Raw genomic sequence first — 25865 nt, forward strand, 5'->3', positions numbered from 1 at the left:
AGAAAGATCTTGTTGACACAATTTCGAGCTTGGCTTCTCCAACTTCCAAAGAAGAGTTGATGAGATTTCTGGGTATGGCGGAATATTATAACAAATTCATTAAGGATTTTGCTAGTTCTTGTTATAATATGAGACTTCTGTTGAAAAAAGGGAAAGAGTTCATATGGAGTGAAGAGTGTGAGAAGGAGTTCTTGGAGTTAAAGAATTGCTTATGCAATGCCCCCAAACTAAAGAATTTTGATCCTGATTTACAATCGATTCTCACAATGGATGCCAGTGGGAAGGGGTTAGGTGCGGTTCTACATCAGGGTATTTGTAGTTCAGAGAACACAATTGCTTTCATCTCCAGGAGTTTGAAAGAAACTGAGACTAAGTACTCTGTAATAGAGAGAGAGGCTCTTGCGGTTTACTGGGCAGTTAAGAAACTTAAAAAGTTTTTGTGGGGGAGATCTTTTGTAGTTAAAACTGACCATAAACCTTTGTGTGAGGTTTTAAAATCTAAAGGTATTGATACGGTCTCGAGCAGGATTACTAAATGGATTGTAGCTTTGCAGGAATATGATTATGTTGTGGAGTATGTTCCTGGATCTGACAATTACTCAGCGGATGTATTATCCAGACTAGTATCACCGAACTTGTTAAATTTTGATGAAATAGAAGCTTGTGAACAATTTGATAGAGTATGTGAGGTGAGTTTTGAAATTATATCTGAGGAAAAGTGGCGTGAGGATACTAAGTCTGACAGAGTGTTACAAGAATTGGTAAATTTGCTGCGGTCTGGATGGAATAGTAAAAGTCAATGTAGTACAGAGTGCAGAGAGTTCTGGAGTGTGAGAGATCAACTAGCTGTTGATCGGGATTTGTTACTTAGAGGGATGAGGTTGATACCACCCTCTAGTGTGAGAGGGCTACTGATAGATCATGCACATAAAAGTCACATGGGGATATCCAAAACAAAGGAGAGATTACGTTCATCGTATTGGTGGCCTGGTATGGATACTCATGTTGAGAGGGTGGTTCGTGAGTGTGTTCAGTGCGCTCTTAGTGAAAAGGCTGTGAAGCCTAAGGTTCAACCTATGATTATAAGGGACAAACCGATAGGACCATGGGAAGATATAGCTTTGGATATTTTAGGTCCTATATACAGCGAAGGGTCAGCTGAATATGTCATAGTGATAATGGACATGTATTCTAGATGGCCTGAAGTTTGTTTTACCAGGGGAATAGAAACTCGGAAAGTGATAGAATTTCTCACAAACCTCATTAATAGAGAGGGTATTCCTTCCACTCTTCTTACTGATAATGGTGTACAATTGATTTCAAGAGAGATGAGAGATTTCTTAAAGGGTGTGGAATAAGACATAAATTGTGTGCGCTATATCACCCTGAGTGTAATGGTTTAATTGAGAGATTCAATCGAGTTTTAAAGGAAACTATTACATTAGCCAAAGACAATCATCTAAATTGGAAACAGGAAGTAATGAAAAAGGTGGCTGTATATAGACATACTCCCCATTCAACCACAGGTCAAACTCCGTTTGTCTTATTTCGTGGGAGACGAGGGAACACTATTCTTGAACCGAATTGGGTTAATGAGTTGTTGGGGGTAAAAGGAAAGAAGTTTTTTGATGAAGGGTGGAAAGTCAGGGAACGGGAGAAATCTTTGATGAGTAAATGTAACTTTGATAAGAAGAACTCAGTGAAGAAAACTGTCGTAAATGTTGGTGATTGGGTTATGGTCAAGAATCCAGTTTTGAGAGGTTGTGGAAAGAAACTTTCCTCTCCAATGGAGGTTGTGAAACTTTTCACTAATGCTGTAAAACTTGGTGACGGTCGAATTTGGAATTTGAATAGAATTGTTAAGCTTCACAGTAACACTGCGAATTTGGAAACTCTGGAGGGACCGCAAGATGAAATCTCTCGTTCTGCTGATGAGATGAGACTAAGAAGATCTGAGAGGAACATCAAGATACCTCCACATTTAAAAGACTATGTTTTAAAAGGACCAAAAGAGTGGAATTCAAACACTATGGATGTGAGGAAGTGAATGAGACCGAGGAGAAATATCAGGACTCCTTCCCACTTAAGAAACTATGTGAGGATGTAAAAAAAAAAAAATAATAATAATAATAATAATAATAATATATATGCTAGCTTTTTGTTTCTCTTATATTTTTTTTTAAATATTTCAGTATATATGTAGTGATTGTTATCTTAAAGTTGTTTGTATCTTTTCTTTACTCATACTGTTATTTGGTCATCAATGAAAGGGGAGAGATGTGTTATATCCTAAGAGCCGTGAGTTAGAACCTGGAGAGGTTCTTAGAATGGTGGGGCAGAGCTGTGAGCGCGAGCTGTGAGCGCGAGCAGAGGACGTTGTGGAGATGAAAGGGGAGGCTGGGACGTTATCTGAAGAGGAATCTTTTTATGGAATAAAGCTCGTTAAATATCTTCCTGGTCTGTGGATTATCTTCGATTTAACAGATGTCCTAACCTAAAACATGAAAGAGTTGAACCTAAGGAAGTAGGAGTCACCCGGGGTAGGGTGTCATGTGTTGGGAAAGGGAATAACACCTTCAAAAAAATCATAAGGAGAAATGGAACCCCGGTAGAGGCCTTGATTGACTCAGGTTGTAGCCAGTCAGTGATACGCAGAGAAGTGGTAAAAGACGTAAGCCCGACTCCGAGTCAGTGGGTTACGATATGCTGTATCCATGGAACTGGTCAGAGTAGAATGGGGAACATATCATGATTTCCTTCCCATAGGTTTAATGGACCACTTAATAGAAGAATGCGTTATTGGTACTGATTATTCTAGGTTCATTGATCTCTTAGAGCAAACGAGAAAATCCGAGCCCACCACGGATTGGTGGTTGGATGCCCCATTTGCTACCAGTCACATTGAGGGTTCTCTAGACCAGAAGAAATTAACCCGGAAGGAAAAAAGAGAAGAAAAACGAAAGTATGCCATAAACAGGAGGGAGAGTACCCAAGAAAAGAGGATAGCTAGCATTGACAGTGTCCCAGTCTCCTTTAGACTTAGCCAGCGGGAAGACCCCACTCTCGTACATGCTTCGAAGAATGCCAAAAGCGAGTCCACCGGGGAGGTAGGTCCATACTTCTTAGTCCATAACAACCTGTTATATAGAGTCCCGATGATGGCAAACGGGGAGAAGAAACAGCTAGTATTACCAGAGGCCTACCGGACTCAGGTCTTATTCCTAGCTCATAACCAACCAAGCGGTGGACATTATGGCCGAGAGAAAACCAAAGAATAATTATTGAGGCGGTTTTATTGGCCTGGAGTTTATGCACACATCCGAAAGTATTGTATACAATGTCCCAGATGTCAGTTAGTCGAAGCAGGAGCTTTGAGGAGAGCCCCTTTGCGACCTCTACCTATTATAGACACTCCCTTTAGACAGGTGGGTATGGATCTGGTCGGCCCTCTTTTACCGTCATCTAAGGGTCATTCGTATATACTCGTCCTAGTAGACTATGCTACTAGATATCCTAAGGCATTCCCTCTTACCAGCACCACCACAAAATCAGTCGCCCAAGCCATGATAACATTTTTTCCCGCGTAGGTTTTCCTCAAGAAATCCTTACTGATCAAGGTACCCCCTTTGTATCAGGTCTTATGAAACAGATATGCAAAGCACTAGGGATTTCCCAGATAAAAACCGCAGTTTACCATCCACAAACAGATGGTTTAGTGGAACGATATAACCGTACCATTAAAACTCTACTACGGAAAATAGTAGATGACTCTGGAAAAGACTGGGACCAAAAATTACCCCTGGTTCTTTATGCTATCAGGACGCATGAGCAGGCCTCCACTGGTCATAGCCCTTTTGAACTGGTATTTGGGAGACAGCCCCGTAACTTACTTGACATGGCAGCAGAAATGTGGGATGAAGTGGATAACGAAGAAAAACCCATACTAGAATACATCCATAAGTTAAAAACACAGCTACAAACAGTTTGGGAAGATGTGCAACACCATTTAGAAAAAGCTCAAGAAACACAAAAGACGTATTACGATCAGGGCGCCAAACTAAGGGTTCTCCAACTTAAAGACCAAGTTCTAATAATGCGACCCACATCTGAACATAAACTACTCGTTAAGTGGCAAGGTCCTTATCGGGTAATAAAGGCAGTTGCTCCCGTCACCTATCTTATTGAAATCAATGACCATCCAAAACGGACCCAAATCTATCAAATTAATCTTCTAAAAAAATGGGAAAAACCTGAAAACAACCCTAACCTCCCAGCTATTGGATGTCTAATAACGCCAACCACTGGGTTAGATCATAACCTGTATCCCACGCCAACCACAGAACAACCCATAAGTCCCTGTATCAACAATTCCTTATCCAAGGACGAAAAAACCCAATTGACCGCGTTGATACATAAGTACTCTGACTTTTTCTCAGAGACTCCCGGCCGGACGTCTCTGGTTCAACACCATATTAGAACTCCAGATGGTCAGACCATACGCCTACGGCCCTACCGGATTCCTGAGGCAAGGAAACATATCATGGAAGAAGAGATAATGAAAATGTTATCTTTAAAAGTTATCAAACCCTCCACTAGCCCTTGGTGTTCCCCGGTCGTTTTGGTACCAAAACCGGATGGGTCCATCCGGTTCTGTATTGACTTCAGGAGACTAAACGACATCTCTTTATTCGACACGTATCCAATTCCCCGGGTAGACGAGATACTAGAAGAAATAGGAGACGCCCGATATATGTCTACCATTGATCTAACGAAAGGCTATTGGCAGATCCCATTAGCCCCGGCCGACAAAGAGAAGACAGCCTTTGCAACCCAATCCGGGTTGTATCATTTCACTGTTCTTCCCTTTAGTCTTCACGGAGCACCTGCTACATTTCAGCGCTTAATGGACCGGCTTTTACGACCGTTCCAAGCGTTCACGGCCGCATACCTCGACGACATTGTCATCTTTAGCGATTCATGGCCGGAACACCTACATCACCTAGAAACGGTGTTTTACACATTAGCGAAGGCCGGCCTTAAGGCCAATCCCAAGAAATGTGTACTAGGACAAACTAAAATTTCTTATCTCGGCTACATTATTGGTATGGGGGTCTTACGTCCTCAAAAAGACAAGGTTGAGGCTATTAAACAGATACCTCTTCCCAGAACCAAGAAAGAACTCCGTTCTTTTTTAGGGTTAGTAGGATACTACCGTAAATTTATCCCACAGTATTCCACCATTGCAGCCCCCCTCACTGACCTTCTGAAGAAACAATTCCCCACCAAACTTCCCCCTTTTTCAGCCTCTCAGAGTCGGGGGTTCCACTTACTAAAAGAGTCCCTTACGACAGAACCAATTTTACGGGGTCCAGATTTTTCCAAACCCTTCCACCTCTACACAGACGCTTCCAACATGGGTCTCGGGGCCGTCTTAGCTCAGCCTGATGAGATGGGTCATGATCATCCTATCGTGTACATTAGTCGCAAACTCCTGCCGAGAGAAGTTCATTATCCTACTATCGAAAAGGAATGCCTAGCCATAAAGTGGGCCATTGAATGTTTACAGTATTATCTCCTGGGCAGACCTTTTGTTCTCTACACTGATCATGCCCCTTTGACGTGGTTGGCCTCCTATAAGGACACTAATTCAAGAGTGTTGCGCTGGTTTCTTGAGCTCCAGCCTTTTACCTTTCAGGTCTGCCACATTTCCGGAACCCGTCAATGCCCTGCTGATTTTCTCTCCCGCTGTCCGGACTCTACGGTACTCTACCAGTCCCGCTCTTGGGATGGGGAGTGTAGACGGGTCTCATCGCCCTCGTCTACCGACACTTCCGAATGGCGCCTTTCGCGCGCCTCGTCCGACCCCTTTACGCATTTCCATGGAGACGCGTGGAGGTCGGACGTGCCATCGGAACTGGATTTCCGGATTACCGACGAAGGAAAACAGAGATGGGACTCCCAGAAGGGGGGGAGGATCCCGCGAGCGGAGAGGAGAGAACGCCGAGAGAGGAGCCCGCGAGCAGAGAGGAGAGAACGCTGAGAGAGGAAGACGCCGGAGATGAAGCAGACGAGGAGGCGACACGCCGGACAGAAAACGGAGCACGAAACCAAGACCGAGTGGAAAACAAGCCCCGCCACGACCCAGGAGGGTCGTGGCTTACCAACGTACGGTCCCTGTTGAAGGGGCAAACGTCTTTGAAGAGTAGCCAAAACTCTGATAAAAGGGGAGGGGTTGAGGGGAAAAGAGGCACTGGGGATGGGACACCAAAGGGGAACAGGCTGGGCTGAGCACCAAACCATTGTGTGAAAACCACTTCACCCTGAAACTCTCTATCACAGCTCACAAGGATATAATCCTAAACCTGTACACCCTAACACACCGGCCTCAATATTTGTTTCTTCACTCTCCCCCTCCCTCACTAACCTAACCCGAACAAACCCCCACAACTCCACTTACCAGTTGTCCTGTTCATGTCTTCTTGCTTTTCCGGGACCTCCACGAGAGAGCGAGAGAGAGAGACGAGACCAGGAGCTCCACCACCTAGGAAAGAAAAAACATAACAAGATATTAACCCAAGAAGACCCTACAGGAGGCAACTCCAAGAAAAAGACAGTTGTAGATGTGCACTATACGAACAGTTGAGACTACTACACATAATTCAATAAAATACGTTTATTTTTTTTTGTACACTATAAGACGGATCCGAGTCTTTTTGTACCGCCGTGCCTTCCACATATATTTTCTACACAAATCCATTATTCAGAATACATGAATAGTCATTAATAATTTTTATTAAAACACCTGCGCTAGCATTAGCATTAGAGAAGAACTGAAGATGAGGTTGAAAAGGAATATACTTTCTGTACTGTCAGTTTAAAGAGGTTGTACTGGTTGCATTTTACAGCTTTTGTGTTAATCATTGGAAGCTATGTTCAACATAGCATAGCTAGATCATTAACGTCTATGCATTATTTTCTGTAGCTTGTCACTTTTTCAGTTAAGCTTTGTTTTTGTATGTAAGGTTGCCTTTCATTTTACGAGCTGCAAAGACGAGGTCTCTTGCTTGAAACGTCAGCAGAAACAGCAGCAGAAACAGCACCAGTTTAGGTTGCTTTGATGTGTTCTTTTTTTAATAGATAATTGTTTTACTCTAACAATCCTCTCGAGAATTTAAATATCCTGTGGTTTTTATGTTGAATTTCGTAATGCTGGGCCGTACTGCTAACTATGCATTTTCTTCTCCTCAGAAGGCTCCAGTATAATCATTTGTTAGTCGTTGTTGGGAAGCAGGAACAAGGGGACATGTTTTGATGTTGTTACACTGCCCTAGTAAAAGGTGACAGCCAGGTTGACCGGGTGCAAAGATCAGTAATTCCTGAATCCCTTCTATATTGTTTGTTTTCCCGTATAACACAGTAGGGTCTGGCAGCTCCCATGTGTTCTTGTAATTTATTCTGAAAGTGGTCTCATGTGGATATTTTCAGTGTTCCCTTACATACCTATCAACGTGTTATTTTTTTGAGATCTCTTCATAACCTCTGCCATTTGTCCGTCCATCTTGCCTTTCACTTATCCATCCACCCTTCCACTTACCCATCCACCCATCCATTTACTCAATCACTTGTCCATTCATACTTTCAATGACGTATCCATACACCCTTTCACTCATTTGCCTGTCCATTCAGCTTTTCACTCCCTTTCATTCAGCCATCCATCTAACTTCCGTTTCACTCATCTGTCTATTCTTTCACTCATCCATCCCTCCTTTCACTCATCCATCCACCCATCCATCCAGCCACCTGTTTGTCCGTCCCATCTATTCATTCATCCATCCATCTAGCCTTTGATTTATCCCTCGATTCACCTTTTCACTCAGTTCATCCACCCATCCATCAATCCATTCACCAATCCATCAATTTACCATTTCATTCATCAATCCACCTTTTCAATCACTCATCCATCCATCATTTTTCTTATCATCCATCCATTTACCCTTTCAATCATCCATCCATTCATCATTTTTCACTTTCACTCATCCATCCTTCACTCATTTATCCATGGATCCATCTATCCTCCGTTTTAACCTGTTCATCCATCCAGCCTTCTACCCATCCACCTATCTATCCATTCGCCATCCCGACCATCCTTCCATCCATCCACGTATCCATCCATCCACCATTCATTTACCCTTTCACTAATCATCCAGCTTGTCACTCATTCATCTATCCATCATTTCATCACTCATCCATCCCCCATTTTGTGCATCCATTCACCCATCCTCCCTCCCTATGATTCATCCATCCTTTCACTCATTTATCCATGCATCTATCTATTCACCACTTCACTCACCCATCTACATTTCACTCACACATCCATCCACCTTGTTCATAATCTGTCTTTGTCTGCCGAGCTGTCAAAAGTCCCACCCCCGCTATTGCTGCTAAAGCATGGGGTTGATGGCACATCTGCGCTTACACATCCATCCATCCATCCATCCATCTATCATTTCACTCACTCACTTTCCCATCCTTTCATGTTAATCAGCCTCTGTTTGCCGAGTTGCAGACAAAAGAGTCGTATTAAAATCCACACTCCCACTGTAGCTATAAAAGCAGGTGGTGTACAAAGCCCCTGCTCACAGGTCTCTGTGGCCCACTAATATCATCCCACCCACATATTTTCCAAATCATTTTAAATCTTGGTGCTTCTCATAATTCCTTAGGATATGTCAGGTATTAGGGATGGATTTCTTCTAACTTCTCAATGTCAATAAGATGAATGTTGTGTCCATCTGTTATTCCCTCTATTTCATTATCATTTCTAAATTTTATGGACAGGGTTTATATCATCAAGGCAAAGAGGAGTGTCTGGTCAAAACAAAAAAAAACATAAAACTCTCCCTTTTAACCAGCACGCTGGTATCCTTTCTGAATAATTAGCGGTGCAGTCTTCGTCAATCAGAATGGTTAGTATTGTATGGCTACTGTTAGAAATGGGGTCTTTGGTTGGCAGTAAGGTTACCCCCAGTCAAAGCAAGGACCCTTACTCTAGTCAGGGTAAAGGAGAATCACCCTCAGTTAACCCCCGCTCACCCCTATGGTAGCTTGGCACGAGCTGGCAGGCTTAACTTCAGAAGCAATGTGGAAAGTATGTGTACCAACACACTCAGCAATACAGTGATACACTACAAAATGGACACCACACCAGTTTAGACAAATAGGTAATATTTATCTAAATCAAACAAGACCAGAACGACAAAATTCCAACATACACAAGTCAAGAGTTGAATTTTAAAAAGAATAAGAGTCTTAAGCCTCAGAAAACAGTGAGAATGCTGTTGTTACACAGAGAACCAGGTTAGAGTAGAAAAGTAATGCTGCACAGGCGAGTGTGCGTCGAAAAAGGCAATGCATCGATTTCTCACTCGCAGGAGAGACCATGAGTCATTTCTCCTCCGGTCGGGTCGGCGCGTGTCGTTTCCTCTCTCCTGCAAGAGAGTAATGGTCAATTCAAAGACAGGCACTTCGGGTCCTGACAAGCTTTGCGTTGATTTTTCACACCTAGCAGTGATGCATAAAAATCCGCTTGCACAGTGTCATTAAACCGTGCTGCGTGGGGCTTGTGTCATTATCAGCAGCCACTAGCGGGTGTTGCTTGTCGTTTCTACTGCTGCAATGCTTCGATCTGCCAACTGTGATGCAGGTGGAGCGTCGATTTTAGCCACGAGGCCGGCGGAGCATCGTTTATCAGCCACGTTGAGGATGGTGGCTTCAAAGTTTCCCCAGAAAGTTTGTGTGTGTGGATTTCTGTCGTTTCCCACCAGCTTCACCTTTCAGGGGCCCAGAGACAGGTTAGGGCACAACTTGGCAGGGCAGGTGTCTCAGCAGAGAGTCCAGGTGCCAGCAGAGAGAAGTCTTTGATGTTATTGGGACTTCAACAACAGGAGACAAGCTCAGTTCAAGCCCTTGGAGTTTCTTCACCAGTGGGAAGTTACACAAAAGTCAGTCTTTGTCCTCTCTCAGCAGAAGCAGCTACTGCATGCCAACCTAGCAAAGCACAGTCACAGGCAAAGGGGCAGTACTCCTCCTCCAGCTCTCCCACTCTTCTCCTTGGCAGAGGTTCCTCTTGCTTCCAGAAGTAATCTGATTTTCTGGGGTTTTTGGTGCCAATACTTATACCCCTTTCTGCCTTTGAAGTAGACCTACTTCAAAGGATAGTCTCTGTTGTTCACCAGATCCTGCCTTGCCCAGGCCAGGCCCCAGTCACCAGGGGGTTGGAGACTGCATTGTGAGACGGCAGACACAGCCCATTCAGGTGTAAGAGACCACTCCTCCCTCCCCTCCTAGCACAGATGGCTCATCAGGATATGTAGGCTACACCCTAGCTCCCTTTGTGTCACTGTCTAGAGTAGAGGTGCAAACAGCCAACTGTCAAACTGACCCATACAGGGAATCCACAAACAGGCAAAGTCACAGAATGGTTTAAGCAAGAAAATGCTTACTTTCTAAAAGTGGCATTTTCAAATACATAGGGCGATTGGTGATAATGTGGCAGTAGTACCCCCAGCATTCTGGCGGTACATACTGCCACATTATGACATTGACGAGTTGGCTGCAGCCAACCCACCAATTTACTATTCCTACCGCTATGGCGGTGGCAGCCACTGGAGATAACAATCTCCAGCCCGGCTCCGCTATTGTACCGCCGGCGGCATTTTGAGCCTGCCTACCACCATGGTTTTTGTGGCGTTTGCAATGCACGAAAACCATGGTGGTAGGCCCTACCAGTGACAGGGAACTCATTCCCTGTCACTGGTAGGAGGCTCTCCCACCCGCCCAAACACTCCTCCGATGGCCCCACCCCTCTCCATCTATGGCAACTCCTTTCGATCCCTCACCCCCATTCACGCACACTCGCAGACATGCAGCATGCATACACACACTCACTCACACTGGTTTACATACATTCTTTCACGCATGCATCCATTCATTCTCACACACATACGTACACACATTCACACTGACACGCAGACACACATTCACGTTTTAATTCGTACACGCATTCTTACACATGCATACACTCACACAAACAACACTACACACACAGTTGCATACACGCACACACTCACACATTCATGCACACAACCACAAACACATACACACAACACCCCCCTCCTCTGTCAGAAGCCCAACTTACCTGCATCCAGGGGGTCTTCCGCCAGGTAACAAGACGGGGTGTTGCTACCGCCAGCAGTGCCCACCAGCAGAACACCGCCAGGCTGCATCATGTGTCATGATATAGCTGGCGGCGGTCTACTGGCGTGGCGCTGCTGGTGGTAGCAGCACCACCTTACCATCATCTGCCAATATGATCGCAGCCAGATTTCCACCCTTCTTGTGGTGGAAGTCCAGCTGTGGTCATAATTTGGAGGACAGATGGGAGCCGCGGCAACGGTCTTTTGGCAGCCGTCACCGTGGCGGTAGGCGGCTTATACCACCATTTTCATAAATAGAGCCATAATCTAAAACCAACTTCACTAAAAGATGTATTTTTAAATTGTGAGTTTAGAGACGCTAAACTCCACATTTCTATCTGCTCCTAAAGAGAATCCTCGCTTTAATGATATTTAAAGGCAGCCCCCATATAACCTATGAGAGAGATAGACTTTGCAACAGTGAAGACTGAATTTAGCAGTATTTCACTGTTAGGACATGCAAGACACATCAGTACATGTCCCACCTTTAACATACACTGCACCCTGCCTCCAAGGCTACCTAGGACCTACCTTAGTGGTACCTTACATGTATAAAAAGAGACGGTTTAGTCCTGGCAAGTGGGTACACTTTCCAAGTTGAATTGGCAGTTTATAACTGCACACACAGACACTGCAGTGGCAGGTCTGAGCCATGTTTACAGGGCTACTAGTGTTGGTGGCAAAACCAGTGCTGTAGGCCCTCCAGTAGCATTTGATTTACAAACCCTGGGCACCTCTAGTGCACTTTACTTTACTTTACACATATAATTTATACAGGGAACACTTACACTTTAGCACTGGTCAGCAGTGGTAAAGTGTCCATAGCAAACAAAATCGCAAAAACAGAGTCCAGCTCATAGAAACAACCTGGGAAGCAAAGGCAAAGAGTTAGGTGAGCCCACACCAAGGATGACAAGTCTAACACCTACCATTAACTATTTGTAGACTAGCTGGCAATATCTTGTCCCTTTTATTAGTTCTTTCACAGAATAATTGTTCAAGAATCTGTAAAGCCACTGTAGATGTTTCAATCTTCAGCAGAATAAATTGCTCTCTATGAGCAGTTGATTTCTCAATAATGCCAGTGTCCTTCTCTCTCTTTAATTGGGCTCTGTCTTTTTTGATGCCAACACAACAAAATGCCTTTCAAGCCTGATGAACACAATATAGAAAAACAACACTGTTGCAACCCACATACAGTTAATACAGCAATAATGACATACCTGCTACAAATTCAAGATAGACTGCTCACACATAACAGAGTCACACCACCAGCAAAACATAATCTCTAAACTGCCTACTGATAAATGATTGATCACTTTCTAAAAACAAGCACTCACATCTACGGCCTATCCACTGACACTCAACCTGACTTACTCTTCATAACAGAATCATGATTGGGAAATTACATGGCTCAAGTGTTGCATGAGGTCGTTCCTCTAGGCTATCAAACTATCACACAAAATTGTATAGGCAAAAGAGAAGGTGTACTAGCTGTTATATACAAGCAAACAATACATCCTTACAAAATAGACAACATTTCCATTCAAGGTTGTGAGGCCCTCTTCACCAGATACAACCCTACACCAACTTCCTCCGGTAATTCATACTCCTTTACAAACCACCAGCTAGCAATTCAACATTCCCAGACAAATTTCTAGACACAGTTTGAAATCGTATAACACCATACTCCAACCTATGCATTCCTGGGGACCTAAACATTTGGTTTGACAAACCCAATATGTCTCATCCAAAAACTATCATCACTGGTCTGATCACACTGAACCTATATCAGATCATATACAATCCCACACACATAGGTGGACACATCCTAGATGTAATTTTTACAAATCCACAAATAGTTCCCTTTCAAAGGATTACTCCAGTCGCATGGTCAGACCAACATGTGGTATCTTTCCAACATAAAACACCAACAATCAACACTCCCAACACCACCTTATATGCATCCACCTATCAACCTTGGAACAAACTCAATTTTGAATACTTAGAAACAGATCTAACAGGTAACAAAGTTCTAGACACAATAAATTCTCTTCAAAACTTTCAGAGTGGCTGCAGGAAGCTTTTGATATCCTAATACCACTAAGAACAACAAAACAGGACAACAGAAAGCAAGGAGAAATACAGAATTAAAAAAATATAAAACAACAAATCAGAAAGCCACAATGGACCTGACTCAAAACAAAGATCAATCAAGACTAACTTCACCTAGGCAAATTGAACAGAATATACAAATCAACAATCAAAAAAGCTAAAAAGCTACTATTCAGACAGAATACAAATTGCGAAATGTGCAAACAAAGATTTTTTTTTTTAATTCTCACATAATTCCATAAATCTAAATGCACAGAAGGAACTCATCTCATTACTAATTGACAAACTGGCAAACCATTACCCAGCCAAAGCAGAAAGATTGGACTCCTATTTAAAACAAAGGAAAGCCACTAGCACTGACCTGTTTCCAAATATCTCCTCCAACAGTAGACCAAGCATGCCTCTGCATTCCTTCAAACAAATATCACAGAGTAAATTTATGGATCTGGTCAAAGCAAGCAGGCCTTTCGGCTGCCCTTATTACTCTTGTCCACCACATATTTTCAAGAACATTCTTATATCTACATTTGCTGTCACACCAGTCAGAAGAATCATCAAAAATTCTTTAACTACAGGAATCTTTCCAGAAGACCTAAAAAAGGCATACATATGCCCATTATTAAAGAAATCAAACCTGGACCAACATGACAGCAAAAACTACGGACCAATTACAAATGGACCTTTCCTAGGTAACCTGATAGAAAAAGCACCATTTGCCCAAGTGTCACAGTTCATTGAAGATAATCCATACTTTCAGAATACCAAACTGGATTCCTCTCAGGAAGAGGCACATATTCTGCCCTCATTGCCCTCTGGGATGACCTTAAAAACACATTAGACTGCAGTGGAGATACTGAAGTACTTCTCTTGGACCTCTCAGCTGCCTTTGACGTAACTGACCATGACAGCCAAATACAAAGTCTCTCTGAAGCTGGCATAGAGGGGACTGCTCTCGACTGGAACGCAATCTACCTTCAAAATAGAACAAATGTCATCCATACTCCCCCTTTCTCATCCATACTGTACTTCACAAAAGCAGGGGGCCCTCAAGGCTCAATCATCTCCCCCATGCTTTCCAACATATACATGAAGTCATTACCGGCAACGACTTATGAACTTCAGCTCACATGCTACACTTATGCAAATATGCAGATGACACACAATTACTCCTTAAACTGGAATGCCCCCAAGACATGGAAAACTCACAAATCTTCTGTTGCATCAGAGCCGTTAATCAATGGGTGACATGAAGCCATCTGAAACTGAATGCTTCCAAAATAGAAATACTCACATGTGGTGAATGGAAAATTATGACCCACTCTGAGTCTGGCCTGACGATCTGGGACCACCTCCTAAAGTATCTAAGGAAGTAAGACACATTGAAATTACCAGGGATTCCAAGTTAACAATTAATTCCCAAGTGTACAAATTAGCAAAATCAAGCCAGGAGCATCCATTAAGTTTTCCACAGGGTTCTGTTTCAGTTTTCGGGTATTTTGCCAGTTGAAAGAAAGGGTACGTCCTGACCCTAGTGGATACGGCCAAAAACCTGGGTGTGACTTTTAATAACACCTTGACTTATGAAACCCAGGCAAATATATCAAGATCTTGAAGAAAGTGTTGCTGTTTCTCCCGAAAAGAGCTTAGAGTGACAACGGTCATGGTTCTTATCAGTTCCTGCTAAGACTACTGTAATGCCAGGTATTTAAATGTTAATCAGTTCTCCATAAATAAGCTTCAAATCATCCAAAATGCACCTGCGCACTTGGTCCTGGGAATACCTAAACATTCTTCAGTCAAGGAGGGATTGTGGTCCCTGCAATGGCTGCCAGTTCGGAAGTCATTGTAGGGAACAGAAGCAGCACAGATATGGTGATGAATATAACACTTGAAGTCAACAGGTCCCCCTTCCTGGCCTACAAGATCATTTTAATAAATCTTGATTAGCCCCATAAATTTCTGTGCATTTATTATTAAAAGATATTAAAATAAGGCGTGGTTACTTCAATAAGGCATTGTGTCATGCTACAACCAGTCATCAATCAAGTGGTGTTGGTTGTTTGTTTAGGTCCTGTAAACTCATCTCTGAATTTTCCATATCTATCGCCCCTCAGGCACTGTGGTTGAAACCGCTACCTCTAAGTGACGTTTTTCCAGGAGGATACAGGATTGGTTGGATTACTTTAATTAAATTCTTGTATGATATGAACCTTCAAGTCTCTTTTGACCACAACCCAAACAGGAAGGTTCATCAGATCTTATTTGCCTGAGCTCTTTCATCAGTATGTCAATGCAATCTTGAAATATTTGAATGTCACAGTCAGTAAACATTATTCAGTTTGTAATTCTCGTTTTTCTCGGAATTATGTCCTTTAATAGTGAGGATGATAACTCCTGCCAGTGTCAAACTCTCTTGGCACCTGCAGCACTGTGCAAAAGACAACCAGGCATTTCTTTCACTTTTGTTGGGTGAGTTGAAGCTTTTCTCAATGACATCTGTTCCTTAGATCATCATAGTTGTAGTTCCCTCAGATTAGCCTTAAACCAGAGACCTAGGAACGAATCTCCTCCAACATTGCTGTCGGATTGGAACTGATTTCTCCATTGGAGCTGACTTGTTCCCCTTTATTCACCAGGTAGGTTCCAGCAGAAGGTATCTTCTTACTAGCAGCTGTGTCTGGGTGCCAAACGTCTCACTCAGCAAGGCTTAAAGACATTATGCCATCCTTGGTCCAGGTGAGTGAGTCTCTATTCCTTGTCACCATTTTACTCGGCTATTCTGCAGAAATATCTAACTTGAGACTTTACCACGCCCTTTACCAGAAGGATCAAAGATCTCTCCAGGGCTTACCCTGATCCACAACATCATGAGTGACCCACGTTCCTGTGGGGAAATCTGTGGCAGGAAGTCCCATGTGTGAAGCAAGAGAAGTGAGGTCTGCTTTCACAGGCACCAACCTTCAATGTTCAACCAAGGGCACACCACTCACTCAGGGTCTCAGGATTTCAGTGTAGTGTGCCCCCTGTCTACTGCCACTGCTTGCAAGTCCATGCTGTGTAGCACAAATATGGAGTGTAGGAAATTGGGTTACTGGTTGAGGGGGTGGAAGTCTACTCAAGCAGCAACCATCAATCTTGTCAGAATGAAAACACAAGTAAACCCCAAATTAACCTTTGCTTAACCCTCTGATAGATTGGCACAAATCAGTCAGGCTTAACTTAGAGGCAACGTGTAAAGTATGTATACAAACATACTTCAAACAATTATAAAGTGAAAACACAAAAAAGAAAAAAATCCCACACCAATTTAGAATAGTAGAGAAAAATGTGTAAGTTTGCCAACACCTATTCTTCATTTGTCTCTCAGTCTGTGAGCAGTACACAAAGACCAACTGTCAGCTGCACCTAGTCATGCCAACACCTATTCTTCATTTGTCTCTCGGTCTGCGAGCAGTACACAAAGACCAACTGTCAGCTACACCTAGTCATGTGAAGAGTATACAGGCTGCAGACACCAAATTGTTGGGACAAGAAAATGCCAACTTTCTAAAAGTGGCATTTCCAGAATTGTGACTTCAAATCCAATTTTACCAGTAAAGAGGGTTTTAAATTACAATTCTTTAGACTACATTCAACATTCCCACTTGTTCCCAATTGAAAGTTATCACTTATTAAAGTAATAAGGTAACCCAGTGTTATCTCGTGGGAGAGGTACACCTTGCATTAGTGAAAAATGAATTTAAGCCCTTTGGAACAGATCCAACCTAGGTCAATAGGAGTCTCCATGCAAGGGCTTCCACTGTCCTTGGTTTGATCTGTTCCTATTGTGGCACTAGGCCTAGCCATGTAAGTGAGGCAGAGTTTTTATTGGCACAGGTAGGGCAATGCTGGGTGATAGGATTTTTGTAGATTCCTGCATATTCTAGAATTTTCCATCACAGAAATATAAGGAAAGTGCATAATTTCAGGAAAAGTTTGAGGTTTGCAGGGCACTGTGGGTAATAACATCTAATGTGATCCACGCAAGTCACACCATCCTGGATTCCCCTGGGGGCTAGTTTTCATAAATGTACATGTTGGCTAAGTTCCTTAGATGCAGATTGAGCTGAGCAGAACTGTGAGGAAAATGTGTTTTTAGTCAAACTTTGAGGTTTGCAAGGGATTCTGGGAAAGAACACCTGGTGAGATCCATGCAAGTTAGCACACCCTGGATACCCCTAGGTATCTAGTTTTCAAAACAGTACAATTTAGCTAGGGTTCCATAAGAGCCAGCTGAGCTAGAGTCCAAATGCTAGAGCTACCGACATTGGAAAAAAAGGGTCAGTTTCCAGTGGGAAAGTGTGCTGCATCCGTGTTGTGGTTTAGGCTGTTTCCTGTTGCAGGCACTAGGTCTTCCCACAAAAGTGAGGTACCATTTTTGTTGGGAGACTTGGAGGAATGCTGGAGGGAGGGAGGTTTGTGGCTCCCCACAGTTTCCAGAACTTTCCCTCACAGAAATGTGAGGAATATTTGGTCTAGCTTTAAGAGGGCCTGGCACCATTCCAATGCCACATTACTGTCATTTTTTATGCTAATGTGGCATTGGAAGGCCAAAAACGCAGCTCCATATTTACAAAGTGGCGCAATGTTTGAAGTGCACCACTTTGTAACCCCTTGTGCCACATTCTTCCTGCGCCAGGCATAATGTATGCAAGGGGGCATTCCTGCACTGGGGGGCCCCGATAAAATGGTGCAAAGAAATCTATCGCATTTGTAACACCTGCTAAGAGCAGGCATTAAAGAGAGACTCCCATTGTTTTCAATGGGTCTCTGGATGCTTTTCAGGATTAGCGTCAATACATTTGGGGGATGCTAATGGACACTTTTCATAAATCTGCCCCTTTGTCAAAGATAAAGTTTGAGGTTTGCAAGGGATTTTGGGAAAAAAACTTGGTTAGAGTCATGCAAGTAAGCCTACCCTAGATACCCCTAGGTGCCTAGGTTAGTTAGGTGTATAGGCGCCAGCTGAGCTAGGGTCCAAAATTTAGAGCTACCCCTATTGGTAAAAGAGGGTTCATTTCCGTGGAAAAATGTACAGGTTGGCTAGGTTTCTCTAGGTGCCAACCGAGCTAGAGTTTGAAATCTAGAGCTATTCACATCGGAAAAGAGGCTCACTTTTTGGTGGAAAAATCTTCTGCATTCATGTTGAGTTTTGGGCTGCTTCTTGTCACAGACACTATGGGGGTCATTTTGACCCTGGCGGTCCGAGACCGCCAAGGCTAAAAGGATGGAAGCACCGCCAACAGGCTGGCGGTGCTTCCAGCCCTATTACGACCGCGGCGGAAGCGCCGCGGTCGCTCCGCGGGGGCTGGCGGTTTCCCGCCGTTTTAGCCCCTGCGGTGATAATCCGCTAGGGCAGCGCTGCAAGCAGCGCTGCCCTGGGGATTATGACACCCCTACCGCCAGCCTGTTTCTGGTGGTTTACACCGCCAGGAAGAGACTGGCGGTAAGGGGTGTCCTGGGGCCCCTGGGGGCCCCTGCACTGCCCATGCCACTGGCATGGGCATTGCAGGGGCCCCCTAACAGGGCCCAGGCCAGCTTTTCACTGTCTGCATAGCAGACAGTGAAAAGCGCGACGGGTGCAACTGCACCCGTCGCACGGCCGCAACACCGCAGGCTCCATTAGGAGCCGGCTCCTATGTTGCGGCCTCATCCCCGCCGGCCCAGCGGGAATGTCATAATGGGGGCCGCGTGAGTGCGGCCGCATTGGCGGGCGCACGGCGGTTACCGCCTGGCAGGCGGCTACAGTCGTAATGACCCCCTATGTCTATCCATACAAGTGAGGTACCGTTTTTATCAGAAGACTTGGGGAAATGCTAGGTGGAAGAAAGTTTGTGGCTCCCCACAGAATCCAGAACTTCCCAGGACAAAATGTGTTTTTTGTCAAAGTTTGAGGTTTGCAAAGGATTCTGGGTGAAAAACTTGGTGGGAACCACGCAAGTGAGCTCTTCCTGGCTACCCCAAGGTGTCTAGTTTTCACAAATTTACAGGTTGACTAGGTTTCCCTAGATGCCTGCTTATCTAGGGTCCAAAACCTAGAGCTGCCCAAATTGGAAAAAAAGTGTCATGTTTTGGTGGAAAAATGTGATGCATCCATATTGTGTTTTGGCCATTTTCTGTCCTGGGCACTAGGCCTACCCACACATGTGAGGTGCTATGTTTATTGGGAGGCTAGTAGGTGCATAGAATAGTAGAACATTTGTTATTACAAATTATATTTTGCTGCACTTGTGCTTTCAAATGTAAGAGAGTGCATAAGGAAGATAACATTTTGAAAAACACCCTCCAAATCATACACTAGTATGGGTACCCACAAATTCAGACATGTGGAAATAACCACTGCTTCAAAACGCTATATCTTGATACTCACTTTTCACTCCGCCTGTTTTGCTATAAGAATTTGTCTATACTTGGTACTCAATAAAAAAACTATTGTAGGTGCAGCTCAGTTGCTTGCTCTAGGCATCTTGGGTTCTTGGAGAACCTACATACCCATATATCCCCACAGAATAGTGTAGTGGATGTAATGGTACAATCTTTTGTCAATTTGCCTCTGTCACAAAATGTTACAAATGAAAATGTTGTGACAAATGCCAGTTTTTCCTATCCATTTTCAATATTTTGTTTTTTATCAACAGTTATTTTCTTGAGGGATCCACACATATGATCCCTTGCTGAATTTGGAAATGTATCTACTTTTCATGAATCTATAGTTTTTGTGGATCTCCCATAAGTTTCACACTATTCTCCATCACAAGCTGAAAGTAGGTTGAGAGCACAAACAATAGGGACACTATGCTACCTCATAGAAATATGTCAAAACTGTGGTACAAACTTTGGTTTTGTGATTCAGCTTTGCATCTTCCTGAAAGCTGGGGAGATGTTGATTGCAGTAAAGAAAATCATTTATGGATTCTGTTTTTAGGGGAAAAACAGACACTTTTATCTGGAGCACTTTTTCCCTTTTTTTAAAAAAACCTAAAAATCTTGCTATATTTCGACTATTTTCTCAATCCACTCCAGGGGAATCCACAAACCCTGAACACTCTTAGAACCCCCAGGATGTTGGTAAAAAGGACTCTAATTTGGTGTTGATAAATTATGTGGACAAAATGTTATGGCGGCTTAAGGGCAAACTACCCCAAATAGCCAAAAAAAGGCTCTGCAATGGAGAGGGGGGGGGGTAAAAGTCTAGCAGTGAAAGGGTTAACACCCCATTTTCCCCCAGTCCATGTCCCATTTCTCAATGGTGTATTGATTCAACTAGTGATATTTACAGGGCTTGCGCCAGCGCTCATATCCTTAGCACCATGCTAGCTCTGGCATTGGCCACACACCCTTTATGTATGTTTTAAACATCACTTATTCTGCCCAGACTGTTTTCAAGCATTTTGCACGCATGAGGCGAGAGATTAAAGATATTCAGTAATGCAATTTTTAAATTTTAAGAGCTAGCATGTAGTTTGAATGGTTACTGATTAAGATGTGGCACATAAAGATTGTTGAAGGACTATGGAATCAGAAGTGGAAACCAATCAAAGACATAGAATAGTTTACATGTCAAACTTCATCCAAATGTCAAAAACGTAAAGATAGACCTAAATAAGTAACACTTCATGCTTCTTTCTATGGGAAACGCTAAAAAGAGACCAGTTTGGGTTTGAGTCTCAAGAATTCTGACAGATGCTTGATGCTAGGCCGAGGAATAGGTTAAAGGATTTGGTAATAGAAGGTGACAGTTAATTCAGTTGCTTTTTAAACAGAGTGTTTTTTTGAACTAATGGCTATCAATATCGTTAACAGATTCCCACAGAGGTGATTCTATAACTGAAATGCGGTGGGAGTGTTTTTTTAATGAAAATTAGAATGAGCACTTAACACACTGAGAAAAATGTTCCGAGCTGTTTCTGATCTTGAATGAACACACAATTTATTACATATTTAGACTATTCAAAAACTCAGTTAAATGTCTGTGAATAACAATATTTAAATAAGGGATTCTTGAATAACGACTGTGGAATTTTCATCTGAAGTGTGCACCACTTGGAATGGTGAAAAAAGAATACACTGCTAGATCATGTGATAGCACTGCTTCATGGGTAATCACTTTTGAGTGATGGAAAGGGCTTGTAGAACTAATAATGGCTTTTCGCTGTTTTTCCTGAATTTCGAAATTGTAGCGCAAATGCAAAAGGAACAGAAGGGTGTAAATCCTGTATGATGAAACTTGCATACGTAGCATTATGCCCGAAAAATATTTGTTTCTCAGGGGGTTGATGAGTATCAGTCGCACTAGGACAACCTTGGAAGTATGATTGATCGGTATAGCGTCAAATGGTTTGAAAGGTAAGATGGCGTTTGGCCCATGGGGCACTGCGCAGGAGTCACATGAATTTTATTAAAAGCCCAGACGGTCTATTTCGCATTCTCTTGTTGCTGTTCATTTTCATTTAGCAGTTAAACTGAAAGAAAACAATTGCAAGGCGCATAATGTTCTTTACGTGAAGAGGACAAGACAACATTGAGAAAAGCTCGAATAACGCATTAATAGTGGCCGACAAACTACCACTTGCCTCTTTTCTTGCTGCTACAAAATGAGATAAGTTTAACAAACTTTTATTTGCCAGCCTTCTATGGTTGCTTTGGCTTTCTTTAAATACGTTGTGGGGCTTGCATTTCAGGCCTGTTTGTTTTTGGATTGAGAAATGGAAGCACCTAAATGTTTCCTTTGTTTGCTTAGTTGATTAGAGGTGCTCAGCGTTGTGCATTTCAATCCAGAAATATAGCCTGCAGTTTACTTATTGGTTTAGAAAGATATCATCTGAAATGATAATTTATTAATGATATATTCTCTGCTATATTTTGTTATCAATAAATATCGAAAATAATTGCAATGAGAGGGGTCAGGGTTTTGAGTTGATTGAGGATTAAATAATCAGGAAAAGCTAGGTGAATTTATTGATGCATCAGTCTCCTAGTGTGGCCTGTGAAATAGGCACTTCTTTGGTTAAAGTTATTTAATATACTGTGACCGTGCCTGCTAAGGGAAGCAGAAAGCACTTTCAGTATTCAGGCCTTTTAGTTCTGGATTCAGCTTCTTCTGGATACGATGGCAAACAACTATGTAAATCAAAGCCTATGCTATCGTCTGGTATGTTAACTGATGATGGCAGTAGCTTTCAATAAAGACCCTGATCGCACAGTGGAAATGCAAGGCTTATTAGAGATAATTCAATTCAATATCTGATGCTCTTGACCGTTATGATGACGATGTCAATTGTGCTAACATGGATACCAATATGTATAATGATGATTTTTTTTGTGATACGGAGTTTTCTAAATATCATTGAATGCACGATGCCAATTCACATTCCCTAGTGGTTATTATGCATTCTAATGGTCAGCCTATGTTTTATCCTCTCCTAATTCAGCACTCCAACTTGTCGGAATGGTCCACTTGACCCATGATGAAGATTACATTAAATGGAGATTGAGATCTTCCCTAGATAGGGCCAATTAAGACAAAATGATGCCTGAATGCCCAAGACCGATGTTACCTGGTAAGGTTGAAGCTACTTCCATTAGGATGCAAAAATGCGACATAAGGGGAAGCGATCCTTGGAGGGGGTATGGCTCAAGCTTGATCCAGATGCCAAGGTAAGCTGCTGGAGACTTTGAGGACAGGCATGGATCCAAAGATAATTTCTAGTTGGGCCCAAAAGGCTTTATATTTTGAAGACATGGCTAATCTTTCACTATCCCTAAAAAGAAGAAAGGGTTATTAATATTGTCCCAAAGTTTGGTAACTTGGCAAGATATGAGGTCGAAATGGAGGTTCAGGGTTGTTTTGATTGGTGGCACTTTAATAAAAAGGGATCAGTAAATATGTCTAAGCTTTTTCTTCTTAGGGCAAAGCTCATTCCTCCTAGACATGTTTTTTCCAGGGCCTCTGGATACAGGGGTCAATCTGCTGGCCACTTTAAAAGACTCAAACATGGTCAGTTCTTCCAGTATAATTGGCCAGTGTTCTTTACCCACAAAAGGAGAGGAGGTCGTAAGCCCTCAACTGGAGAAAAAGGGAAAGGAGTTGTCATGCAAGCTACATCCACCCCTGCTTCTTTGAAAGTGTTGGGGAAGGACATTTTGTTCCACACCCAATTAGATAAGGCCGTTAAGTAATGCTTGGATTTTGCAAACTGTAAGGGGCTTTTAAATGGTTTTCTATTCCACTCTGATTCAAACGCAGTTCCCAGTTAATGTACATTTTTTAAAGGAAGAAATAGGTCTCATTGTATGAGAGGTTGGAGACTTGTTTTTGAAGAGAGCAATAGAGTCAATAGAGCAAAAGAGACCAATAGAGCCTAGAGGGTTTCTGATAAATATATTCTTAGTCAAGAAAAAAACACAACAGGTTTCGTCCTGTCATAAACTTCAAGGGTCTCAATCATTTTGTGCTGTACTGCCACTTTAAGATGGACTTTATAATTCATGTCGGGAAATATTATTCACACAGGGATTGGAACATTCAGTTAGATCTGAAAGACACTTACTTAACATTTCTCATTTATCCCCCCACATGAAGTTCAATTGGTTCGTTTGGCAGGATAAGATCTACAGGCGTGTTTCCCTCCACTTTGGGCTGTCTTCCAAACCTAAGTGTTTCATCAAACTACTGAAACCTCTAGATGCAAAATTCAGGGCACAGGGTCTCTGAATAGGTATAGATCTGGACAATATGATTTTCTTGAATGAGGAGAAGGAAATGTTAGATAGGCAGGTCCAGTTGGCCATAAAGCTGATCGACAGTCTGGGTTTTGCAGTGAATTGAGAGGAGTCTGACCTTGTTTTTCCCCGCAAGTACTGTTTCTGGAGTTCCTTGTGGCTCTGCAGGGGGAATTTTTGTGGCATCTAGATGTGAAGTTAACAAAAATCAGGAAGATACGGAAGCTGGTTTCAGATCTTCAGACTGTGTCCCAATGTCTGTTGACTAGGTATGTGGAATTTTGTCAACATTAATTTACATATTTTTTCCAAGTTCCTTGTACTACCAAGCACTGCAATGACTGAACATGAGGCATTTGCAAATATATCTATCTTATATAGATTTTATCTCCTTGGACAATGAGTTACAAGAAGAAATTTCTTGGTGCGTTAGCCATATAAATGCTTGGAAAAGCGGTCCATCTTCCCTACTTCCTCAGATCTAGTATTAGAGTAAGAGGCAATTCTCTGGTATAGGAGAGCTGGATTGCGGTAGTATAGTCAGAGAGGGAGGCATCAATGCACACATTGTTTAGAGCTAATAGCAGGCTCTTTTGCTGTTCATAGCTTTGTGAAAGGCAAAATGGATAGGGTAATGCTCTTACACATAGACAATCTGACAGGTCCTAGTACCTAAACTGCCTGGGGAGAATAAAGTCAAAGAAAATAGTGAAGTCTCTTTGCCGATTTTGTCTCAACAAGGAGTTTTTCCTGAAAGAAGACTATCTTCTGAGTCCAGAAAATTGAGTAGTTGACCGCCTTGAGGTTACAGATGCACCACAGAGATTCACAGCTACATCTACATGTTTTATATATTCAACACGTTTTCTTGCCCCTTTAGGTCAGATCTCTTCAACATTGGTCTTGTGAGGTACTAATGCTTTTCTTCCTTTTGTGGTGCCTACCACAGATACACAGACAGGAAAGCTCAGGTGGTATTGATAGCACCTCTCTGGATTGTAACCCTTCTCTTTTAGACCTGGCATCAGATTTCCTTATTTTCCTACCCTCATTCCCATCTTTTCTGAAGAGTCTAATGTGTCACCTGCATGATCTAATTCTAGAAGGAAACCTCATCTTTGTGGCCTCGTTGCGTTTAGGGTTCCTGACATCTTCCAGCACTTTGTTGGAGGCTTTAGAACTTTTCCGATTTTCAGGGCCTCAAGGCAGATCCAAAACATTCAAATCAGCATGTAAAGTTTGAACTAGTTGATGCCTGGAGAGCAGTGCCTATCTTATTTCCATTGATTATATGTCAGTTCTTAATTTCCTAGCCCCTCTGGCATCCCAAAATAAATCCACCCACAACAATAATGATTTTAGGTTGGTCATTTTGGCAGGTCAGAAAAAAGTGAGAATTAAGTGTGAGAAATGCCCAGTATTTGTTTTTTGCGAAACTACACATAATTTTGGTAAATTATGCAAAATGATGAGTAATTTCACAAAATACAAAACTGCTATTTTGCGCTATAATTAGGGTGAAATACATCCTTGCATCAATTTATTTTATGCAAGGACACATTTTGAACAAAAGCACCACAAACAACAGCAGCTTGTTGTCTGTTCCAAGGCTTTCATGGTAACTTTTTATTACAAATGGTGCACTTGTGGTAAATATTTACCACGAAGAGCATGTAATTTTGCAAAGTGGAGTGATAATGTAATTTTAGGAATTAGGTTCTCATAATAAGCGTG

Source organism: Pleurodeles waltl, chromosome 6 (genome assembly GCF_031143425.1).
Source record: "Pleurodeles waltl isolate 20211129_DDA chromosome 6, aPleWal1.hap1.20221129, whole genome shotgun sequence".
NCBI classification, from domain to species: domain Eukaryota; kingdom Metazoa; phylum Chordata; class Amphibia; order Caudata; family Salamandridae; genus Pleurodeles; species Pleurodeles waltl.